Below are 21,419 nucleotides of genomic sequence, written 5' to 3'. Positions count from 1 at the left end.
CCTCGTTGATAGCAGCGGTTGACGTTGAAAGGCTTCCCTTCACATATGCACTTGACAGTTTTTTCCATTCTGCAATATTTCTTGCGCTGCATTTGGGTTATTTAAACTCCACCTGTGTAAACTGAATTGAAGTTAGTGTGTTTCTAACTCCTTTGTTATTAAATCCGACTATTACGGTCGTAATAAACCCTTGTCCTTGTTTACCTGTGTCTTATTTGGTTACTTATCAAGCATCTCCCCGTGGGAGATGTAGCAACAGGGCTTGTGTCGCGTGCCCCCGGACTCCAACCGCGTGCTGATGTAGTCGACGCCGTAGAGCTGCTACTGCCACAGCTCTCGCGGCAGAGTAGAGACACGATGCGATATAACGTCAGTCCCCGCAGATTAACGGGAGAAAAAACCTGAAAAACTTCCGAAAAGGCGTTCCTCGCGTAGTCGTTGTATCTCAATTACAAGTCCGCAGCGTTTCCACTTATGCGAATTCGTATAATTGATGCTTTTTATTATTAATATTGTATTGTTAATTGCCCGGATTTGCAGTAGTTATTAATTCTTCTCTCGTTCGCATAGCACACATCACTGATTGCGAGGAAATATTTTAGTCAACAGTTTTTTTCTTACGCTGTTGTCTCGTTGCTACGGAATTGCTGTGCTGGTATGCAGTGAGATCCAGAGATACTGTTTGATTCAGTCTTTGTAAGATTGCGTCGTAATACGAAAATATTTTAAAGTTCACTTCTCAACTAATGACGTGAATATTTGCACTTCAATGAAATAGTGTTTCATGAGTAGTCGTTGATTTAGTCATTTAGCAAGCTATTTAATGAAGTAGTCCACACCGGGTATTTAACTGGTAACGAACAGTTTATTGTTATTTTGTCATTAAATACTTATAACTCCCGCACCACACGTACACAGAATAGTTTAGTTAAGTCAGTCCGATTGAGTTATAGTTTCTTGGCAATTACCACAACTCAACACTTCAGCGTAATTGTTTTATCTTCATGATGTCGTGTACTTGGGTCCTACTCAAGACTAACTGCGTGTATTCTTTCATAGAATGTTCACTTCTCCTTAAGGTCCAACTAATTTAAAGTCAAATCCAATGTTCACTAATTCCGTTATTAGATTTCAATTAACCCGTAGTGCACGGTTAAATGAGTCTATCTGTTCCTGTCTCAGTTCATAAAATCAGTTTCTTAAGCCGTGAATCCCGTCACGCACCAAACACTTCTAAACTCGAAAACAATCTCGGCACGATTCACAATCTCAATAATTCAGATCGTACGTCTGCACTGGATGAGTTCTAGCAAGCGACTTCTTCTGTGGAAGAGCATTGTAGGCGCATTGAATTTCTTCGTTGCGCTTACAACCCTCTTTCACATAAAAGTTATCTCTGATGACATTACTTTGGACTTAACTTTTGAGATATTAATTTCACATTTGTCACATGGATATTTGTCCATTGGTGAAATACGATGTTTCTTCTTTCTCTTTCGCTAACAAATATGCTCAGTGGTGTATAATGTACTTGTTGACAAAACTCTTTCGTGTTAGCTCATCGGCAAAGATGTCGTAACTGCCAAGATAACTTTCCCTACTTCATGTTCTTTCTTAATTGACTTTAAGGTGGTCGTTGGGGCGTTACAGGCTGCACGCTTACGTTTCTGGTTTGACGTAAATGTAGTCATCCTATCGCACGTCCACTAGCTAGCTAAAACATCCGACCTGGTATTCAACATCCCCGCAAATTGGTACCTCTACAGGATCTTATCATCAATGAATAGCTTCACCTGGACATGGCGTACCTGAAGAAACTTGTGGACTCTCCTCGCCGGAATGAAGTCGTTATCGAGCCTGGAGGTGGTGTTACACGGAATTAATATAATGTCTGGAAGTGACTAATGGTTTCTCGAGACATCAGAAGATGACGTCTGAAGGATTTCTACGGGTCTAGTGTAAATAATATTTGTAGTAACTGGGAGTGTCCTCGAAGAGCCTTTATCTCACGTATAGAAACTACTGACTTCTTATTGTTTTGCATTAATGCCGTACCTGCACGGGGTCGGCATTTTTATTATTGAATTTGGTATTGTTGATGATAGTATGTGGCTGGATGTCCTTCCTGTGACCGCGATCCTTCCAACCCCCTCGCCCCTTCCCCCCCCCCCCCACCCACTCCCCTCACAGGACGGGATTTGTGTACTGTCTGCGTGTAATGTCATCCATGTGGAAGTGTGCGAACGTTTTGCTAAACATTTGCGAATCGTGTAACTCAGACGGCACGTAGGAACCAGCCCGGTATTCACCTAGTCTGCCGCGGGAAACAGCCACTTCCAGGCTGGTTGGCACACCGGACGTTGTCGTTATTCCGTCCGGCGGTTTCGATATGGGGCGTCTGTCCGAATTCCGGAAGTGACACCCTAACACTCGCAGCTATCCAGGCCTGTTATAGAAACAACTAACTGATTCATATTATTAACGTTCTTAAGAGTGCTTTCCTTGCATCAAATCAGAAAATAATTTAGTGTATACTTCATTACGTCTGCTGAGCCACTAGGGTGGAAGGAAAGAAAGAAGCGAGCCCTGACTTCGATAGAGAGCAAACTGTGTTAGAGCCCAGTGAGCAAACGTGCTGCAGAGTGGATCTAAGTGGGTGCAGCCTGAAGAGCGCCTCACTTCCCGAGAGGACAGCGACGCTTCAAGTGGCCGAGATACGGCGCCAGCGCTCCCCTTGCTGAAAGCTCGTATGTCCTCGTATATTGCGAGTTCCTACCGTTTCCATTTGACACAAGCCCTAGGCTGAACCACTTCACTAATTTTAGCTCATAGGCAGCATTTCTCGCTCCTACGCGTTACACTGGTGGTTTCAGGAGGAATAGAAGTAAATATAAAAGGCAATTTCCTGACTGACTGATTCTTCATCGCTCAGCCCAAACCGCTAACGACAGAAATTTGAAATCTGGGGAATTTGGAGAGCTTATACTTCAAGCAACATATAAGAGAGGATTGTTCGACATTTCACTCCTAAAATTGGTTTCTCAGTCAGAAATAAGAAAAATACATGTTTCAGCAGCCGGCCGGAGTGGCCGAGCGGTTCTAGGCGCTCCAGTCTGGAACTGCGCGACCGCTACGGTTGCAGGTTCGAATCCTGCCTCGGGCATGGATGTGTGTGATGTCCTTAGGTTAGTTAGGTTTAAGTAGTTCTAAGTTCTAGGGGACTGATGACCTCAGAAGTTAAAGTCCCATAGTGCTCAGAGCCATTTGAACCATGTTTCAGCATTTTTGGAAATTAAATCACTAAAGGGTAAATAGCGTCCGAATGTATTCTTTGAAAATAGATCATTATTAAAGCTACATCTATGAAAACTGGTATTTGACTTCTCGGTTAGAAATATGCGTTTCAGTGTCTTTTGGAAATTCAACCCTGTGAGGGAGTGGGGAATGAGAAGTTTTATGAAATTATTTCATTATAAAAGCATTTTCAGAGCTAAATCTATAAAAATTTGTATTTGGCTTCTCGATTAGAAATAAAAAACATGTTTCACTGTTTTTAGAAAGTCAGTCCTTAAGGAGGTGAAAGTATTTCATTTTGAAAGCATTTTTGAAGCTACAGCTATGAAAATTTGTATTTCGCTTAAAAGAAGTGCGTGTTTCACTGTTTTTGGAAATTCAAACCCTAAGACGATAAAATAGGGGATGAAAATTTTTAAGAAAATATTTCGTATTATTAAAAAAATTTAAACGCAAATCTATGGGAATTGTTATTTCAATTCTCCATTACATGTAAAGAAATACTTATTAGGAGATGAAAGTTTCTATGAAAATGTCACCATAAGAACGCAAAAGTCATGATTAACAACAAGCTTGGGCTCCAGCTACCGGAATTACATTTTAATCAGAAATACATTTTGTAAAGACCATGTTTCTATGGCCTTAATTAGCGTGAAAAGTTTAGAAGGTGTTGCAATTTGTGAACAACAAAAAAATGTGTGCAGACCGTACAGTCAACGCGAGCGAAGCAGCGGCAGTAAGCTTAGAGTAAATATTATGGAAGGTGGTAGTTTAAGTTAATTCCAACAGAACATTTCTCGTAACATATGTCCAATTTTTTTTTGTTGCAGAGACACAGCTGTTAAACTGCAGCCCAAACAAATACTCACGCAAGGAGTCAAGTGAAGGTAAGTGATGATGTTCGACGTTCATTTCACAAATTTCCCCTCTGACTGCAATGTACTTTCGAATTCCCTTGACAACACCGCTGTGTAGCTCTTCTAAAGTCGTCATTGATTCTTTTATGGGGGGCGAACTATTCACAATACTAACGGTCAATTCGTCTCTTGTGTTTATTTTTTCTTTCTAAGCTTCGTGTTTCTACCATCCCAACAGGCAAAAGTCTGAAGGTGTAAGGTCCGGAGAACTTGATGACTAAGGTAGCTAGCCATTTCTGCCGATCGATAGTGCGGGGAATATTAGGTTTAAACGATGTATCAACTGGGTAATGGAATGTGTTGGAGCCCCGTTATACTGGAAGATCAGAACCATCTTCGTAACCAAAATAACCTCTTCCAATAATGCTGGAAGTTCGTTTGGAGGAAATCTAGATGACAGGGTTGTGTAACACTACAGGCCCAATCAACTTATTGTCTGTCATGCTTCATCAATGCTGAAAATATCAATAATTTAATATTAATCCCAGCTTAGCAACTTGAACTTCAAAACAAAAGACACTAGATAAATAAAGCCATAGTGACTAGACTACCAATACGGGAAATGAAAACTTATCTCTGTAACAGTTGTATCTCTGTAACCGATAGAAACTGTACGCATTTGCTGCCACCTCCTAAAATATTTCTTATTGCTCCTGAAACAATATGTACAATATTCGTGTGTATATCAAACACTTCCTCAGCGTTTCATTAAATATTAGTGTACTAATTCAATAGCATGTCAATCTGTAAAAACGTCACAACTTTCCGTAATTAATATCACTTGCTTGTTACCTGATAGTTCAGGACGTCCCAAAAAGGTATGGCACCAAACACAGGGAAAAATAATATGAGGGCGTGGGTGTGGAAACGCTTTAGTTCTATGAACTCTTAACAAGCGTGAGATCGCTGGATCGAATCTCGCTGCTGGTTCTACATGATATATGGGCATAGATTTTTAAGCTATCTGCACCAACATTCGGTGACAGGGTCGTAGTTTTTCAACGATTCCAGAGCCGGACTAGTAAGAGCTTAGTTCGCAAGCGCGAGGTCACTGGATCGAATTAAGCTATCTGCACCGACATTCGGTGATACGCTTCAATATATGTGGTATGCCGCACAGGTTTTTGGCGATCGATAAATTTTTATTAGTGTGGACATAGTTTCCTTTGACATAGATACATTGAGAAAACCGTGCACATGGAAAAACTTCAGCCTTTATTCCATGTGCTGTATATGGCAGTAATCATTGTTTCCTATCTTTCTACTATCAATAGCGTCCTGATTCGTGCAGTTCTTCATAGGTTATACAAATGTACAGTCTTAGACATAAAACCTGGCCGCCGGACGGCCGCCACAGAGACTAAGTCCGAGTCGTTCACTTAATGTGGCCAATAAAACTGACCACCCCTGACAACTCTAAGTCCGGCTATCTGCACAATCTGGCAACACTGTAAGATGCGGAAGTGTTAGGAGGAAGTGTTGTCTACTACCGGGTTGTTCTCGGACTGGGCGAGCCCGTGGTCTAGTGGTAATCGTCCTGCATTCTAAACTTGAGGTCAGTCGGCTCGCAGCCGTGCTAGCGTGCGGAGCTGCTCCGCGCGCCGTCCGACGCTCCGCTCTCGGCGGTGTTTAATTCCGCGTCTATCGAGACCAGTACTAACGTACACCATGGCGCACTCGTACCGTCGTGCAACGATCAAAGTAACGTTTCAGGCCGAACATCCACGACCCAGAGCTTTCGAAGTCGAACAGTTCATACGTGAGGATCTACGTTTGAACCCCCAGGACGTAATCGGCATACATTTTTCCATCACTGGAAGTGTTGTCTACATCAAGATGTCGACGGAGGAAATTTGCAATGACATAATTCAGTGTCATGCCACCGGACTCAAATTTAAACACTCTGATGGACATATGGGTGCCGTGACAGTCGCCCATGCTGGATTCGGTCTCCGGACATTGCGGGTGTTTGAGCTCCCGTTCGAGGTGCCTCAGGATGTGGTCATTGCCGCTTTCCAACCATATGGCACCGTCTTGGGTCACGTCGCGGAGAAGTGGCAAACATTTACGACCTACCCCGTATTAAATGGCGTCCGGCAAATAAAAATTGAGCTGACGAAACATGTCCCATCGTACCTGCTGATTGGCGGTGTGAGGGCCATCGTCATGTACGATGGACAGCCACGAACGTGCGCAGGATGTGGCCAGGAGGGACATGTACGTTCCGAATGCTTACACCGCCGTTTAATACAGACGCCGTTACGTGAAGAGACCCAGGCTTCGACGGTCACGTCCTTACCCATCACCTACGCCAAGGTTGCACAGGACCCCGTCGTACCAATCTCGATTGCGCCAGCAGCATCGTCAACGCCACCCACCGCAGCACAACGCACCGACGACACAAGCACGGCGTCGCCTGCCGTGCTCGCTTCAGGACCGTCCGGGTTGCAGACCGAATCCGATGTTCCTGTTGGAACCATGGACGTCGACCTCGGTGTCGTGCCGACGTCTGCCTTTGTCCAGACGGGTTCGGCGTCAGACGACGGGCGACCACATTCTGATTCAGAAGGCCACATCAGAAAACAGCGGTCGCCTTGCAAACACAGGAAACGACGACGAACGCCTTCCTATGACGCCCTTTCTCAGACGGCCCCGCGAGATGTCGACCTGTTGTCTGACGGTGATCTCCCACATTGCGTCCAGTCACGCGATGCAGCAGCAGCAACGCCCCCCCTGTGACGCCTCCTCTCCCGGTTCGGGACGTGTCCTCGCCGTTGTCAACGAATGATGACGGCGGTCCCCCTGCCACTCATGTTGCGGAATCCGCAACACCCGTTCCGGAAGTACGTGACCGTCATATGTCCACGTCGTCAGCTTCCTGGGCCGATGACGTTTAAGAAGAAGCGGAACAGACTGCCAGCGTGTCTGCACAGGAGTCCATCTCGGCGACACTGGGGCTGGCGCCCCGCCAGTAATAATCACCACTGCGGGACCACCGGCGGGTCTCCACCTGCCGGCTATTTCTACCGCACGTTCTGCAAATACTGAGGATGGCCGTACACAGCAATATCGTATCGCCACGATGAATCTTGCCACCATTCGTGCCCCCCATAAACTGGCCATGTTCAGAGACACTATTTACTCTGCGGATGTGGATATAGCACTCTTACAAGAGGTGATTGTGACTGACTTCCTAGTTCCCACCAGATACAACGCCCATGTTCCCCCGCATCCGACACCGGTAGCGGCGTCGCCATCCTGCTACGCGAGGACTCCCTGCAGAGGACGTCATCTACCTCCCCACTGCGCGAGGTATGGCCCTCACACTGTTCGGCGTGCGTATTATTAATATCTACGCTCCGTCCGGCACTGGCCGCCGTCGTGACCGACAAACTTTTTTTGCCGAAAGCGTCACACCCCTCTTCACCGGTCCGCAGGACGATTTGGTACTCGGTGGGAATTTTAACTCGACACAAGAGCCCGCGGACCAACTCCCGCGACATTCCCCTTGTGCATCTCTCTCAGTGGTCATCGACCGTCTACGACTTGTTGACACGTGGAAGAAGCTCCACGGAATTCAACCGGGCTATACATTCTACACCTCTCACTCGTCAAGCCGCATAGATCGCATCTACGTTACCCGCTCCCTTGCTGATGGCACACGTCATGGGGAAGTCTGGCCCTTGGCCTTTTCAGACCATGATGCGTACCTCTGTGACGTCACTCTCGCCCGACAGCGAGTGTGGCATAGTCGTGGTCTGTGGAAACTCAATGTCGCTCACCTGACCTCCTCAGACTGTCGCCGTATGGTCGAAGAAGCGTGGGCACGCTGCCACCATCGTCGAGAAGCCTATGACTCCACCTTATCATGGTGGCTCTCCTGTGCAAAGCCGACCCTCAGGAAGACTCTGATGAGTTATGAGAAGGAATTAAAGGCGTGGCACACTCATACCCTGCACTTCTACTACACCATACTACGTGACTGTACGACGATGCCTTTCTCGCCAGCCCGGCAGTCGATGGTCCATCGCACGAAGGCGCAGATCTCCTTGATCATCCGGCGTCACTTGGAAGGCACTGTAGTCCGTTCTCGAGCTTCTAATCGAATCCCTCAAGAACGTCCGTCGATGTACCACCTCCTTCAGAAAGACAACGACGACGACGAGCTCTGATCCAAGTCCTCACTGATGTGGAAGGGCGCCGGCACGACACCCAACAAAGCATCGGTCGTACTCTCCATGCTCATTTTGCCGGGCTATACGCAGCCGTACCGCATTCTGCAGCACTGATCACAGAAGTCGCTCAGCTTACTACGAACACTCTTCCAGAGGATGCAGTACATGACCTCCAAGACGACGTAACCACAGATGAAGTGGTAGATGCTATCAAGGCGGGTTCCGATGTAAGTAGGCTGTTTATGTTTTCTCTATGTAAGTAGGCTGTTTATGTTTTCTTATTGGCAACGTTACGTAGCGCTCAATATGAAAATCACTGGCTGTGCTGTGTGCAGTCTGTGGCTGCTTTGCATTGTTGTAATACTCGCCATTGTAGTGTTAGGCAGCTGGCTGTGAACAGCACGTAGCGTTGCGCAGTTGGAGGTGAGCCGCCAGCAGTGGTGGATGTGGGGAGAGAGATGGCGGAGTTTTGAAATTTGTCATGAACTGCTATATTTGTATATGATGATATCAAGGTAAATACATTGTTTGTTCTCTATTAATATCTTTCATTTTGCTAACTATCCCTATCAGTAGTTAGTGCCTTCCATAGTTTGAATCTTTTATTTAGCTGGCAGTAGTGGCGCTCGCGGTATTGCAGTAGCTTGAGCAGCGAAGATTTTTGTGAGGTAAGTGATTTGTGAAAGGTATAGTTTAATGTTAGTCAGGGCCATTCTTTTGTAGGGAATTTTGAAAGTCAGATTGCGTTGCGCTAACAAAATATTGTGTGTCAGTTTAAGCATAGTCATGTATAATTGTACTAAGGGGACGTTTCATATGTCGACCCTTAGCCTAGGATACCTCACTGGAATCTTCTGATTTTTCTTGTAGTTTGTGTAATTGGTGTAGCTATTGTTTATTGGTAGCGCGTAATCATAGAGAGAATTTCCTTTGTAGTTGTAGTTTTTCATTGTTGTACAGTAAAACAGTTGTGGCATGCATGTAGATTTGCACCAAGTATTTCGCAGCTGCGCTGGCAATTAAGTAGACATTATTTCCATTGCTATGTTATTTTATTTTGCTCTTCAAATTGTGCTTTTCTGTGTTATCGTGTGAAATATTGTGACAATTATGGCGTGTGAAAAACGTAATACTAGGCTCCAAAGTAAACTGAGAAATGACAGTGAAGACGAAGGCAGTGTGTTAGCGCCGCAGAGTAATGAATTAACTAATGTTCAAAGTAGTAATTTGGTAATTGCGCATAGGGAAATGGAGCGGGCGGCAAACAATGGTGTAGACAGTGAAACAGGTAGTGAACAGGGAAGCGTTATCGATCGATTGGTCGGCAACAGCTCGCCTCAGGAATCGGGAATGACAGAACACAATATTGCAAATACTGCAGACTCAGGTTTTGGGTTCTCACCGTTTTCTCAAATGAGTCAAGACACATTTTCCGCTTGTCAAAATGTGAATGTTGCCGGTGCAACTTCACTGCCGAAAAGCACTGAGGAACATGTTTCAGACACCAGTGCATTGTTATTACAAGTAATGCAACAAATGGGACAAAAGCTTGAAAAGTTAGACACAGTGGAACAAAATCTCAAGAAGTTAGACATAATGGAACAACACCAGAGACAAACACAGCAACAGTTAGACACAATGGAACAAAATCAGAGACAAACACAGCAACAGCTTCAAAAGTTAGACTCATTGGAACAAACTCTTGAACAAACGCGTGAAGATTTAACTACTGAGTTACATAACATTGAATCGAAATGTCAAAAAGTCTGTAATGACGTAAAAACGCAAATTTGTGAGCATTTTCAACCTATTTTTTCGCGGCATGAAAAGGCATTACAGAATCACGAAGCAGCCATAAAAGAACTGCAAATTATTGTTCATGAAAATCATGAGACCTTGCAAGCTAAATTTGACTCAGTTGCATCTACCGATTCGGTTACGCAACTTGCAAAAACTCAGGAAAACTTTAAGGACACAGTAGATACTCTGAAACTTAGTTCAGAAAAACACACTGAGGAAATAAGTACACTATCGGAGAAAGTAGCCGAACTTTTGGATCAGTTCACTAATTTATCTACGAAGGTAGATGATAATCTGATTGACGCAAGACCGGTAGTCTTTAATGACACAGAAGAGTGCGAACAAATTAGGAAATTCAAACAAAATCAGAATCAAATTAATACGCAACACCAAAGAGAAATCCGGGAAGTACAAGATCAGCTGACTCAGGTAATACAAGAATTACGTATTTCAGAGGCCACTCGCGCTCCAATACGGGAAGAGGGACTTACAAATACGGAACAACCACAAAATAATAACACAGGACACTTCGGAAGTTATGAAAGAAATTGGCAAGGTGCACCGAATTTTGAAATGGAACCGCCGAAACGACGTAACAATGACCGATATGCGACTCGCCGACATGATGACTTTGACTATAAGCTGTTCATTACTACACGTAAATTCAAAACATTTAAAAATTCTGGCAACGACATTCATCCACAAGCATGGCTCCATCAATTCTCTCATTGTTTTCCTCCCAACTGGTCATTGGAGCACAGATTAGAATTTATGTGTGGCTACTTAGAGAATGAACCAGCTGTAAGAATGCGATCGGTCATTCACGATTGCCACAGTGAAGGAGAATTTTACCATGCCTTCCTCTCAGCATATTGGTCTCAAGCCACACAAGATCGAGTAAAACATGATATCATAATGATGAAACATTTCGAACAATCTGAATTCTCCAGTCTTGTGAAATATTTTGAAGACATGTTGCACAAGAATCAGTACCTGTCAAACCCATACAGCCCCTCAGAACTCATCCGCATTTGCTTAATCAAATTGCCTGAACATTTACGACACATTATTTTGGCAGGACGTTGCAAAGACGACATTGAAGCTTTTCAGGGACTGTTACAAGAATTGGAAATTGACACTGACAATCGCGGAATGCGGAAACAGGAACACAACAATTACAGGTCACATCCGTCACAATTCCTCGATAATAACTGGACGCGACAAAGCTATTCTCACAACACAAATCGTGACCAAAACAGACACCACCCGTATGACAACCGTTGGCAGAGTAGTAATAATTACAGGGAAAGATCACCTCTCCGCGGTAATGACTATCACAGAGACAATCAGAGAAGCAGACAATATGGGAACCAAAACAATTATTATTATGGGAGACAGAATAACTTGAGACGCAACGGTCCAGCGCGCAGTTACGATTCAGGGAGAAATTCTCCACCACTTAACCGACAAGAAAGAAACTACAGGAACTACCGACATGACGACAGACGATGTGATCGTAACGACAGACCTGAATTGCATCAGAACTGGCGGGACTCTAACAGAGCTGGGCCCTCTCGGCAAGGCGAATTTGTAGAAGTTAGGTCTCCTAATCCCAATAACAGCGCGCGCCAACAAAGAGACAGACAATGACTCGCACAGCAGGCAGCTGCGTGCGGCCGCTGGCTCAGGGAAAAATAACAAAGACGCGAACCTTGAGAAAAGATTTAGCATTCCTTACCGACGTGTAAAACATGACAATTGCTTTGCAGTTGAAACTCTGCGTACTAGGAAGAGTAAAGGTTTACACCACATTTCACATGTAAAACCGTTTATTGAAAGATAATCTGCTTTTTAACTTAGTCTTTGTCATAAAATTTTTCGCTTCACATTACTAGTATGCTTTGTCAGACTTAAGAAACTGTTAACATGCAACAATGTTTGAAGTTAAATATCCAGTCTAGAACCTAGGGAACATTTTTAAACAGAAATTACGATTGCATTGTTATAGTGAACAGACGTCACAGTGTTATTGTGTGTGTACATTCTTGCTTGTTTGTTGCACGATTACGTAACGACTATAAGGCTCACATACTTAGAACATATACTGGCACTGCTAATGAGATTTTCATGCAACATTTTGGTTTACTTGAAAATATATTCTGGATTTAAAGTACTTTCAGTGAGATACCAGATGACATAGTGGTTAGTTTATGTTTCTACACGATTTTATCACGACGCTACTAATGAGTGACAATTTACAATGTTGCTTTTGCGGTGTATCTGTTTTATATCTGCACAGTTTTCTGAATTCTTCTGGAAAGAAAAACATGTTTTAGTAGTAACTTTTGTGGTATAGCAACAATGAGACAGCGTTTTTCGTGGCACAACATTACGTTACTGTACAGTACTTTCTTCATCATGCCAATAAGCATAATAACTACGATATCTATACGCAAAGCATTTCACTTTTGTTTATCATGAGGTAAGTACATTGGCTTCTGCAGAACTTAGCTTTCGGAGGAAAATAACTACGACACTTCCACAGAGATTATCTTACAACAAGATGTACATTTAGCACTACAGGACACGCATTTCAGTGATCAATTTTATACTTAAAACATTTATTTTTAAAGATTTTTGAATTACAAAGAAAGTTTTCCGTGATATATTTCATTCCATTGGTGTAATCTGTAACACCTGAGGGTATAATGACATTAATCCTCAGGGGGGTACACGCCTACTTTGTGTACCATGTGTTTGGCAAGCACAAGGAACCCTAGCTAATATGGTATTTGCTTATACAACTTTACACATCGGTACCATATTTCTCTAATACACAAATTACACAGCTATCTGATCATTTAACTGAGAGAGACAAACATTTATTTTACTACATCAGTGACACATGTTTACGCAATTACACAGTTGGATAACTTCACACTTATGAAACTGTATTTTGTCTGTACTTTGTAAACTGTTCATATTTTTCGGAACCATTGTGATACTATGAGAGCTTTGAATGATGTATTTGGTATGAGATCATGATTTTTAAAGTATGTTTGAGGTAGATGACACTATTTAAATGAGCAGAGAATTCTTTTTAGGCTTAGAAATTATTGGAGGAAGTTACGACGATTTTGAGATTTGACTGAAGTTTTATGATGTTATTATTACGACGACGATGTGTATTATGTTGTTGAGGAATGTTTATTATGCTACATATTTCTCATGATGAAATATTGAAGAAGTGTCGACGAATATGTATATGTCTAATGAGGTAAGGAATAATGAGTAGTGTTTAGGGACTCTGATTTATGAAAAGGATGTTGGAAACCAAGAAACGTACTTTAAGAGTTATGAAATGTGTGACTGTATCACAATGCTGACCAATATTTTTTTTGGACACTTATATTTATAGGATTTTGTTTCTACAGATTTGCAACGCTAATTCTTGACCTGTGAAATATTTTTATATGAGACTGCCACGGTAGCAGAAACTGCTGTCGTAAATATTTCCGTACGAAAGTTAAGTGACCACCTGCACGTAATGCGTCGCGGGCACCCAGCTGTGTCAGACGCCTGGAGAAAAAGCCATTATTGCGAGCCCTTTTCAGCGGCACAGGTAGAACAAAAAAAAGGGGAGGCCATTATCCTCAGAAATATTCTTACATCTGCAAACCTGATAATGACAAGTGTCTTTCTACGAGAATTGAGAGCTACTGACTTACGAAATGCCACATAGCTATTGAATGATGTTTTTATGCTTTGGTTTGCGTAATTGCGTATTTCATTTGATATCTGGTTTCCAGCTGTGTTGCAGCATTGCTTTTATAAAATGAAATGCATTTGCTAATGTGAACACTTTCTGTCAACAGATCTATTAAATAATTATTTTATGATCCACATTCTTTAAAAAAAGGAGCACTTGGAAAGGAAAGAACAATAAGAAGGAACTAGTAACAGTAACACATAATTTTCTTTTCAAGTACATGGTAATATTTCTTTTTACAATCAGTTGTTGTGGTGCACCACTTTAATTACATAGACATTAAGATGTGAATATACATTTCCCTTATCTGCATTGTTATCTTTAGTGTATTATTTTTTCTGCTTTAGCTATGTCATGTTTAGGTAGAAGTTATTTAATTTTCTGCTGCTGTTTGCCAGGCATAGTGCTACTGAACTTTAATTTGTATTACTCTGCTAAGCCAGATTTATTTTTTTGTTGCTGCACATTGGCTCATATTAGTTGTAATGTTACATTGCTTGGTAATTTAGATTTACTGTAGCTTGCTTTGCAATTTTCCAATTTTTTGGTCATTGCTGTTTGTGTTACTTATTTTGTGCTGCTGCATTGCCTCGTCCCTTAGTTTAGCATCTGAGCTCAGTAGATTTAAGTTAGCTTAAGAGGGGTAGACTATATAAGAAACTAACTATGTTGAATTGGAAGAAATGCATTTAGACGCTATAAGAAAATGGTTTGGCAAAAAAAAAAAAAAAAAAAAAAAAGTATTTTAGGTAGGATTTTCTTGGAAATAAATGATGAGGTAAGATAATGGAAAATAAAAATGAGGTAAGAAATGTGTGAACATATAAAAACAGAAAGCATGCTTAGTTAGAATTTTTTTTGGTGGAAACAAAGGATGAAATAAGAGGAAAGATATATGAAGTTTTGGGTTGGACTGCAGTACCAAATGTTACACTGAAAACAAACCCTGTGCTTTCCTATTGGTGTTATCCCACTATGTGTGTGTGTACCCTTGTGTATTTGTTTTCTTCCTGTCTCTGTGTAGTTTCATAGAATTTTTTTCTCTTTTAATATTAAGCTACATTCACTATGATGAGGAATACTGTTATCCTCAAATATAATTGGCATTAATGATATGTTATTTACTTTGTAAAGATGTTAGACATTATTAATTCTGTTCTGTTCAATGCTCATGTGTGAAGTTGATGTTTCGAAAGTTATTCTGATCTTTTATGTATGTACTCATGTCATAATTCCTGTAACACTGACGTGTATGTCTATTTCTATTCTTTTGTAACGCCTGTATTACTACAAATGTTATCTGTATTATTATGTTTTTAATGATGTATTTTGTACCTTTGTTATTGTATTTTTATGTTACCAAATTGTAATTGTTACCAGTTCTTCAAATTAAGTAACATTTCACTGCACACGTTTCTGTTGGTCATAGTATATGGACAATATGTGAGAAGTAGGGACTGTTAGTGTTTGCACGTGTGTTAATAATTCAGCAAGGGACTGGATAACAGCATTGCTGGTTCTAAGGATAATTCCAAAAACTTTGTGAGTGCACAAGTGGTGGTTTATGGACTTGCTATATTCTCCGCAAGACTCTTTGATGGTGAATGTGCACCTGCACAATCGCAACAGATGGCTGCTGGCCATCTCTACAAGGACTACAGTGGGTCTGCATCTTTGATGGCCCACCATTACCATTATCTCTACAAGGACTGCAGTGGGTCTGCACCTCTGGTGGCCCACCAATACCGTAATCTCTACCAGGACTACAGTGCGTCTGCTCTGTGATGACCTACCTACCAATATTCTTCAAAACTTCGAATGACTCTGCTGTGGGTTTGCTCCATTGTGGCCCATTACCTGTCTGCATGTCGAGTCAGCACTGTCTTTCCGTTGGAAGGACAATACTACTTCTTCAAGACTGCATGGGAATCCACTACTTCTGTGTGCATTTTCTTTTACTGCTCAGACTTTGAGAAAAACACTGCAATTTTACTGTGATGAATCAGGACTATCTTTATGGACTGTGAGAAAATTTTAGCTTTTGACCAACATTGTATCAATAAGTGTGTGCATTTGATTTCTTTGTTATTGTAATTATGAAAAATTTTATCAAATCATTATTGGCCACTGCCCAAAAAAAATTTGTAAAATTTTTTGTGGGGAGCATGGGGGCTATGTAAGTAGGCTGTTTATGTTTTCTCTATGTAAGTAGGCTGTTTATGTTTTCTCTATGTAAGTAGGCTGTTTATGTTTTCTTATTGGCAACGTTACGTAGCGCTCAATATGAAAATCACTGGCTGTGCTGTGTGCAGTCTGTGGCTGCTTTGCATTGTTGTAATACTCGCCATTGTAGTGTTAGGCAGCTGGCTGTGAACAGCACGTAGCGTTGCGCAGTTGGAGGTGAGCCGCCAGCAGTGGTGGATGTGGGGAGAGAGATGGCGGAGTTTTGAAATTTGTCATGAACTGCTATATTTGTATATGATGATATCAAGGTAAATACATTGTTTGTTCTCTATTAATATCTTTCATTTTGCTAACTATCCCTATCAGTAGTTAGTGCCTTCCATAGTTTGAATCTTTTATTTAGCTGGCAGTAGTGGCGCTCGCGGTATTGCAGTAGCTTGAGCAGCGAAGATTTTTGTGAGGTAAGTGATTTGTGAAAGGTATAGTTTAATGTTAGTCAGGGCCATTCTTTTGTAGGGAATTTTGAAAGTCAGATTGCGTTGCGCTAACAAAATATTGTGTGTCAGTTTAAGCACAGTCATGTATAATTGTACTAAGGGGACGTTTCACCGATAACAGATCTCCTGGACCTGACGGTATACCCATCGAATTTTATAAAAGTTTTAACTATTTGTTGGCTTCCACGTGGACGGCAATCGCACAAGAGGTGATGTCACCGATGACAGTGGTCCCGAGCGCCATTCTAGAAGGCATTATTATCCCCGTACATAAACCGCGCGGGTTATCGAGGGTCCAGGACCATCGACCAATTACTTTGCTCAACAGCGACATGAAAATATTCACACGGCTACTGGCGTCGCGACTCAAGAAGGTCGCACGTTACGTCACATCCTGCGACCAGACTTCCCTAGGAGGCGACAACAACATCCGTACGGCCCTTTGCCGTTACAGAGACATGATAGCATTAGCGCATTATCAGGTCTCCCTGGCGCCTTGGCTTCACTGGACTTTAGCCAGGCTTTCCACCGTGTTGACCACTTCTATTTACGGACAGTTCTTCAGCATATGGGTTTTCCTGGCGGTATTGTCACAGTGGTTATGCGCCTGTTGAGTAGTGCAACCTCTAAAATCATGTATAATGGTCGCCTAACACCGCCCCTGGTCATCGCACGATCTGTGCGGCAAGGCTGCCCTCTTTCCACGATTTTGTATGCTTTCGCCTTGGAACCCCTGCTCCAGGGCATGCGCCAACGTTTGGAAGGTATGGCTGTGCACGGCCACCATTTTTGTTGTACAGCCTACGCAGACGACATAGTACTATACCTGCGCAGTGAAGATGAAGTACGAGCAGCACTGACATGGGTGGCGACTTACGCGAAGCGTCGGGGAGCTGCCTCAACGTGTCAAAATCCAAGGTCCTGCTCATTGGTGAGGGCTTGCCGGAGAGATGCGCTGCCCCCCTTAGTGTCGCCGCCACCATACAGTGTCTTGGACTTGATTTCACAGCAGACCTGCGCCGCTCAGCGACTATCAATGGTAGACGCTTGCTACAGACAATCAGAGCAAATCTCGCAGATCACCGGCTACGAGCTCTCGACGTTATCCAACCCGCGCAATACGTGAACATGTATCATGCTTCCCGTATACCACACGTGGCTCAAGTACTACCAGTCCCAAATCTCCTGGCGCGACGACTGTTGATGGCTTTCGGCTCCTTCGTCAGCTCGGGGATGTTATTCAAGGTGCAGTATGAACCCTTGCACTGCCACGAGATCGTGGCGGGGTGGGACTCATCCACGTGCCGACTCGTGTCAAGGCCCTATACGTCAGCTCCCAACTAAAACTTGGGCATCGTTGCCCGCAGAGCCTTACTAGCCTCCTGCTTCACAACTTTGCACCGGCCTCCTTGTCCGCCCCAGTACTGGTATCGACCATTCCAACCCCCTTTTATTACATCAAACGATTTTTCCTGGAGTTCAGTTATATCTACCGGTCCTTACCACTTACACGTTTGTACCTCGCGAAAACAGTCTCCGAAATGTTACAACAGTGCCGCCCGTCCATCCCCATCGAACGTAAGTATCAACAGTACGTGTGGCGACACATATGGAAGGCGATCCATGCGCGTTTTCTTGAATCAGACGTTCAATCAGCGTGGTGCATCACCGTGAATGGCAAACAAGTTAACCGAGGTCGTCTACACCGCATCCATCTCGCCGATTCATCCCTCTGTACCCACTGTGGAGTGGGTGACACGGATGTCCACCGGTTCCACTGTGGCACAGCGTTCGACGTCTGGACACTTGCGCGGCGAATTTTGGCGTTTCTTACTCGCCAGACACCGGCTCAGATCGACGTCCACATGCTTTTGTACCCCGATAAGACTTTCTACCCCTCCGCCAAAACTCACTCTGTGAATTGGATCTGTGGCCACACGATCCGCTATCTTTTTACTTCTGGCGACAAGTCTACGCTAGGATATTGGACTTATCTCAACGAACGACACTGCGTCCTGATACGCAACCCACGCTATAAGCAATATTTTTCCAATTTCTTACGGAGCACTTTCGATGACCCACCTAGTAGCTGGAACGTCCAAGCCCTGAGAAGCTGAAAACTGTGTAAACCGAACCGAACTGAATAGATCTGCTACCCAGAACCCACGCCTACGCCATGAGAAGACACGTTTGGACGAGCTGGCATGCTGTAGGCGGAGACACTTCAGGAGCTCCTGTAAGAACTGGTCTTTAACTACAAGTCGCACGACGACTTTAATTTAAAAAAAATAAATAAAAAAAACTTTCCTTATTTATTCCTCATAATTTGTTCGTAAAGAAAAAGAAATTTGACTTTGGCTTTGAGAAACTCTTTTTTTTCCAAACGATTGCTACTTCGCCAAATAAGACGAAGGAGACTCATTTTTGTTTACTGGAAGGAGAAACCAGTATAATTGGAGTTTTTTTTTAAAAAAAAGAAAAAACTTTTCCTTATTTATTCCTCATAATTTGTAAAAAAAAAAAAAAGTGGTAATCGTCCTGCATTCTAAACTTGAGGTCGCATGTTCGCGTCCGGTGTATTTTTTTTTTTTTTAACCACATGTCGGTCTAAAGTTATGAGTCTGATTGAACATGGAAGATAATTCGCTTAACATCCTACCCACAAGCAATAACAAGTACTCCAGAAACAATTCCGCAGGACAGCTCGTGGCTGCGTCGCGATCATAACAGCTTACACTCGAGCGTTCCTCGCGCTGCAGCGGCTACCGGCCACCGGCCAGACGCCACCCGCCGCCTGAAATACGGCGCCCCCCATGTGAAAGCGGCGCGACGCTGTCAGTGTATGTATCAACTGTCATTTCCGAATTTGATGTTCTAATTATCATCTTGCAGTTAAGCATTGGATTTCTGCATACTTGAAAACTATGAACTACAGTTCAGCATTGTAAAATTGAGACGCAAGTGGAAAAAGGTGTAACATCTGCAACACAACGTTTACTTTTGGTATAACAGAGGGGTGAACGGAGAGGAGGCAGCTAGAAAGATTTGAACTGTGTTTGGCGTATTTTTCGCAAAAACACTAGCACCAAAGACCGTTCTGGCATGAATGATTCTCCACATTAAGGAAGTCTCGACTACTGATATATGTGATAGATTACCATTTTACCATCATGCGACATTTGCATTCAACAGGCAAAGTTCAGAAGTCTGGTGCAGGAGTACTGCATGCTCTAATTCGAAACAACAAAAATCAACGGAGTGACTATTATTGAACGTCATCAGGTCTCTCATTGAGCAGTCCTATGCAGTACTGTTACTGGTGACGTGTTATGATGCCTTTATCGTTAACTTCCTAAGAAGAAATGAAAGTCTGAGCTCCACCAAAAGACGTAAACTCGAGCAAAGAGTAGTGTGAACATAATATTTTACATCTGATAGCTCCAAAAGTGTGTTTTGGGCGACGAATTCTGCCCCAAGGTGTGTGTGCAACTCAGCTGGAATTTGTTGCACGCAACATCCAGGAGATTGATGGGAAAGTTGTCTCACAGGCACTTGAATTGATGGGGAAGTCCTCTCTCAAGCACTTGTCCCTCTCGTCATATATTCGTAAAATTTTACCTTTCCCGCTCTTGATCGATCAACCGTCAAGCCCATTCATTTCTAGACGAAAACACTCTTAAAACTACACTGGTTTAATGACATTGTTAGAACCACTGGGTTTCTACGGGCGTAGAATTTGTAAACAAATTTAGCATTGTCAGATTGTATTAGATATCTTGTAACAAAATTCTTCTGCTGATTTATTTCTCTTTGATGATTACTGTTGCGTTTAGTAAACTAATGGAAAATGGAATTAAAATATTCACTGTACTAATACAAATTAAAATCGGCTTACTACAAAAACATCACGACGGCAGTCTATCTTAATAAAGCATTAAGTTCAAAAGTGTTTCAAATTGGTCTGACCATTATGGGACTTAACTTCTGAGGTCATCAGTCCCGTAGAACGTAGAACTAGTTAAACCTAACTAACCTATGGACATCACACACATCCATTACCGAATCAGGATTCGAACCTGCGACCGTAGTGGTCGCGCGCCCCAGACTGTAGCGAAGCATAAAGTGTCTGTAAGACCATTGAGGCTATTTTAACGAGAATTAGTATGATATTACCGACTTTTGACCCCGATCTGTATTTACTTCACTTCTTGTATCATTCGCAAGTGTTATGAAAATGTGGCAATTCATACATAAAATTATGTATTCGCTACAACAAAAAATATGTCGTCAGAAAACAAAAGTGGCATTATGAAATTGGCAGTACCGTATAGTTTTCGCTCTGACACTAAGGATTACTGAAAGTAGCAAGACGAATTTTTCTCGAGCGTTATCTTATGATTCCCTTATTGAGTTTGTATCTGCCTGCTCGTAGCTCTGCTACAAAAGAATTAAAAATCAGGCCTTCACCGAGTCTCGAAAGGCGAACGAAAGCAGCTTGTATCTGGCAGCCAAGCATGTTGGCTGGGAACTGGTTTTTTCCTAAAGTGGGAAGATATCCTTTTGTGGTTAAATTGTTGGCAGATGTCAGTCAGACGTGTGCCGTTGGTCTAAGCGTTTCGGTGTGTTGAATTTGTACCAATGATTTTTCTATACGTGTTTTCCGTCCCAAATAGAGAGGTGAAGTCTCCCGTTAGTATTTTCACGTCATCTTGGTGAATTTTGCTCATAGTATCTTCGAGTGTGTTCCAGAATTGTTCGACATTTTCGGTGTTTTTCTTATTTT

Source organism: Schistocerca piceifrons, chromosome X (genome assembly GCF_021461385.2).
Source record: "Schistocerca piceifrons isolate TAMUIC-IGC-003096 chromosome X, iqSchPice1.1, whole genome shotgun sequence".
Taxonomy (NCBI): Eukaryota; Metazoa; Arthropoda; class Insecta; order Orthoptera; family Acrididae; genus Schistocerca; species Schistocerca piceifrons.
The sequence above is the reverse complement of the archived record's forward strand: the minus strand, read 5'-3'. Positions refer to the sequence as shown.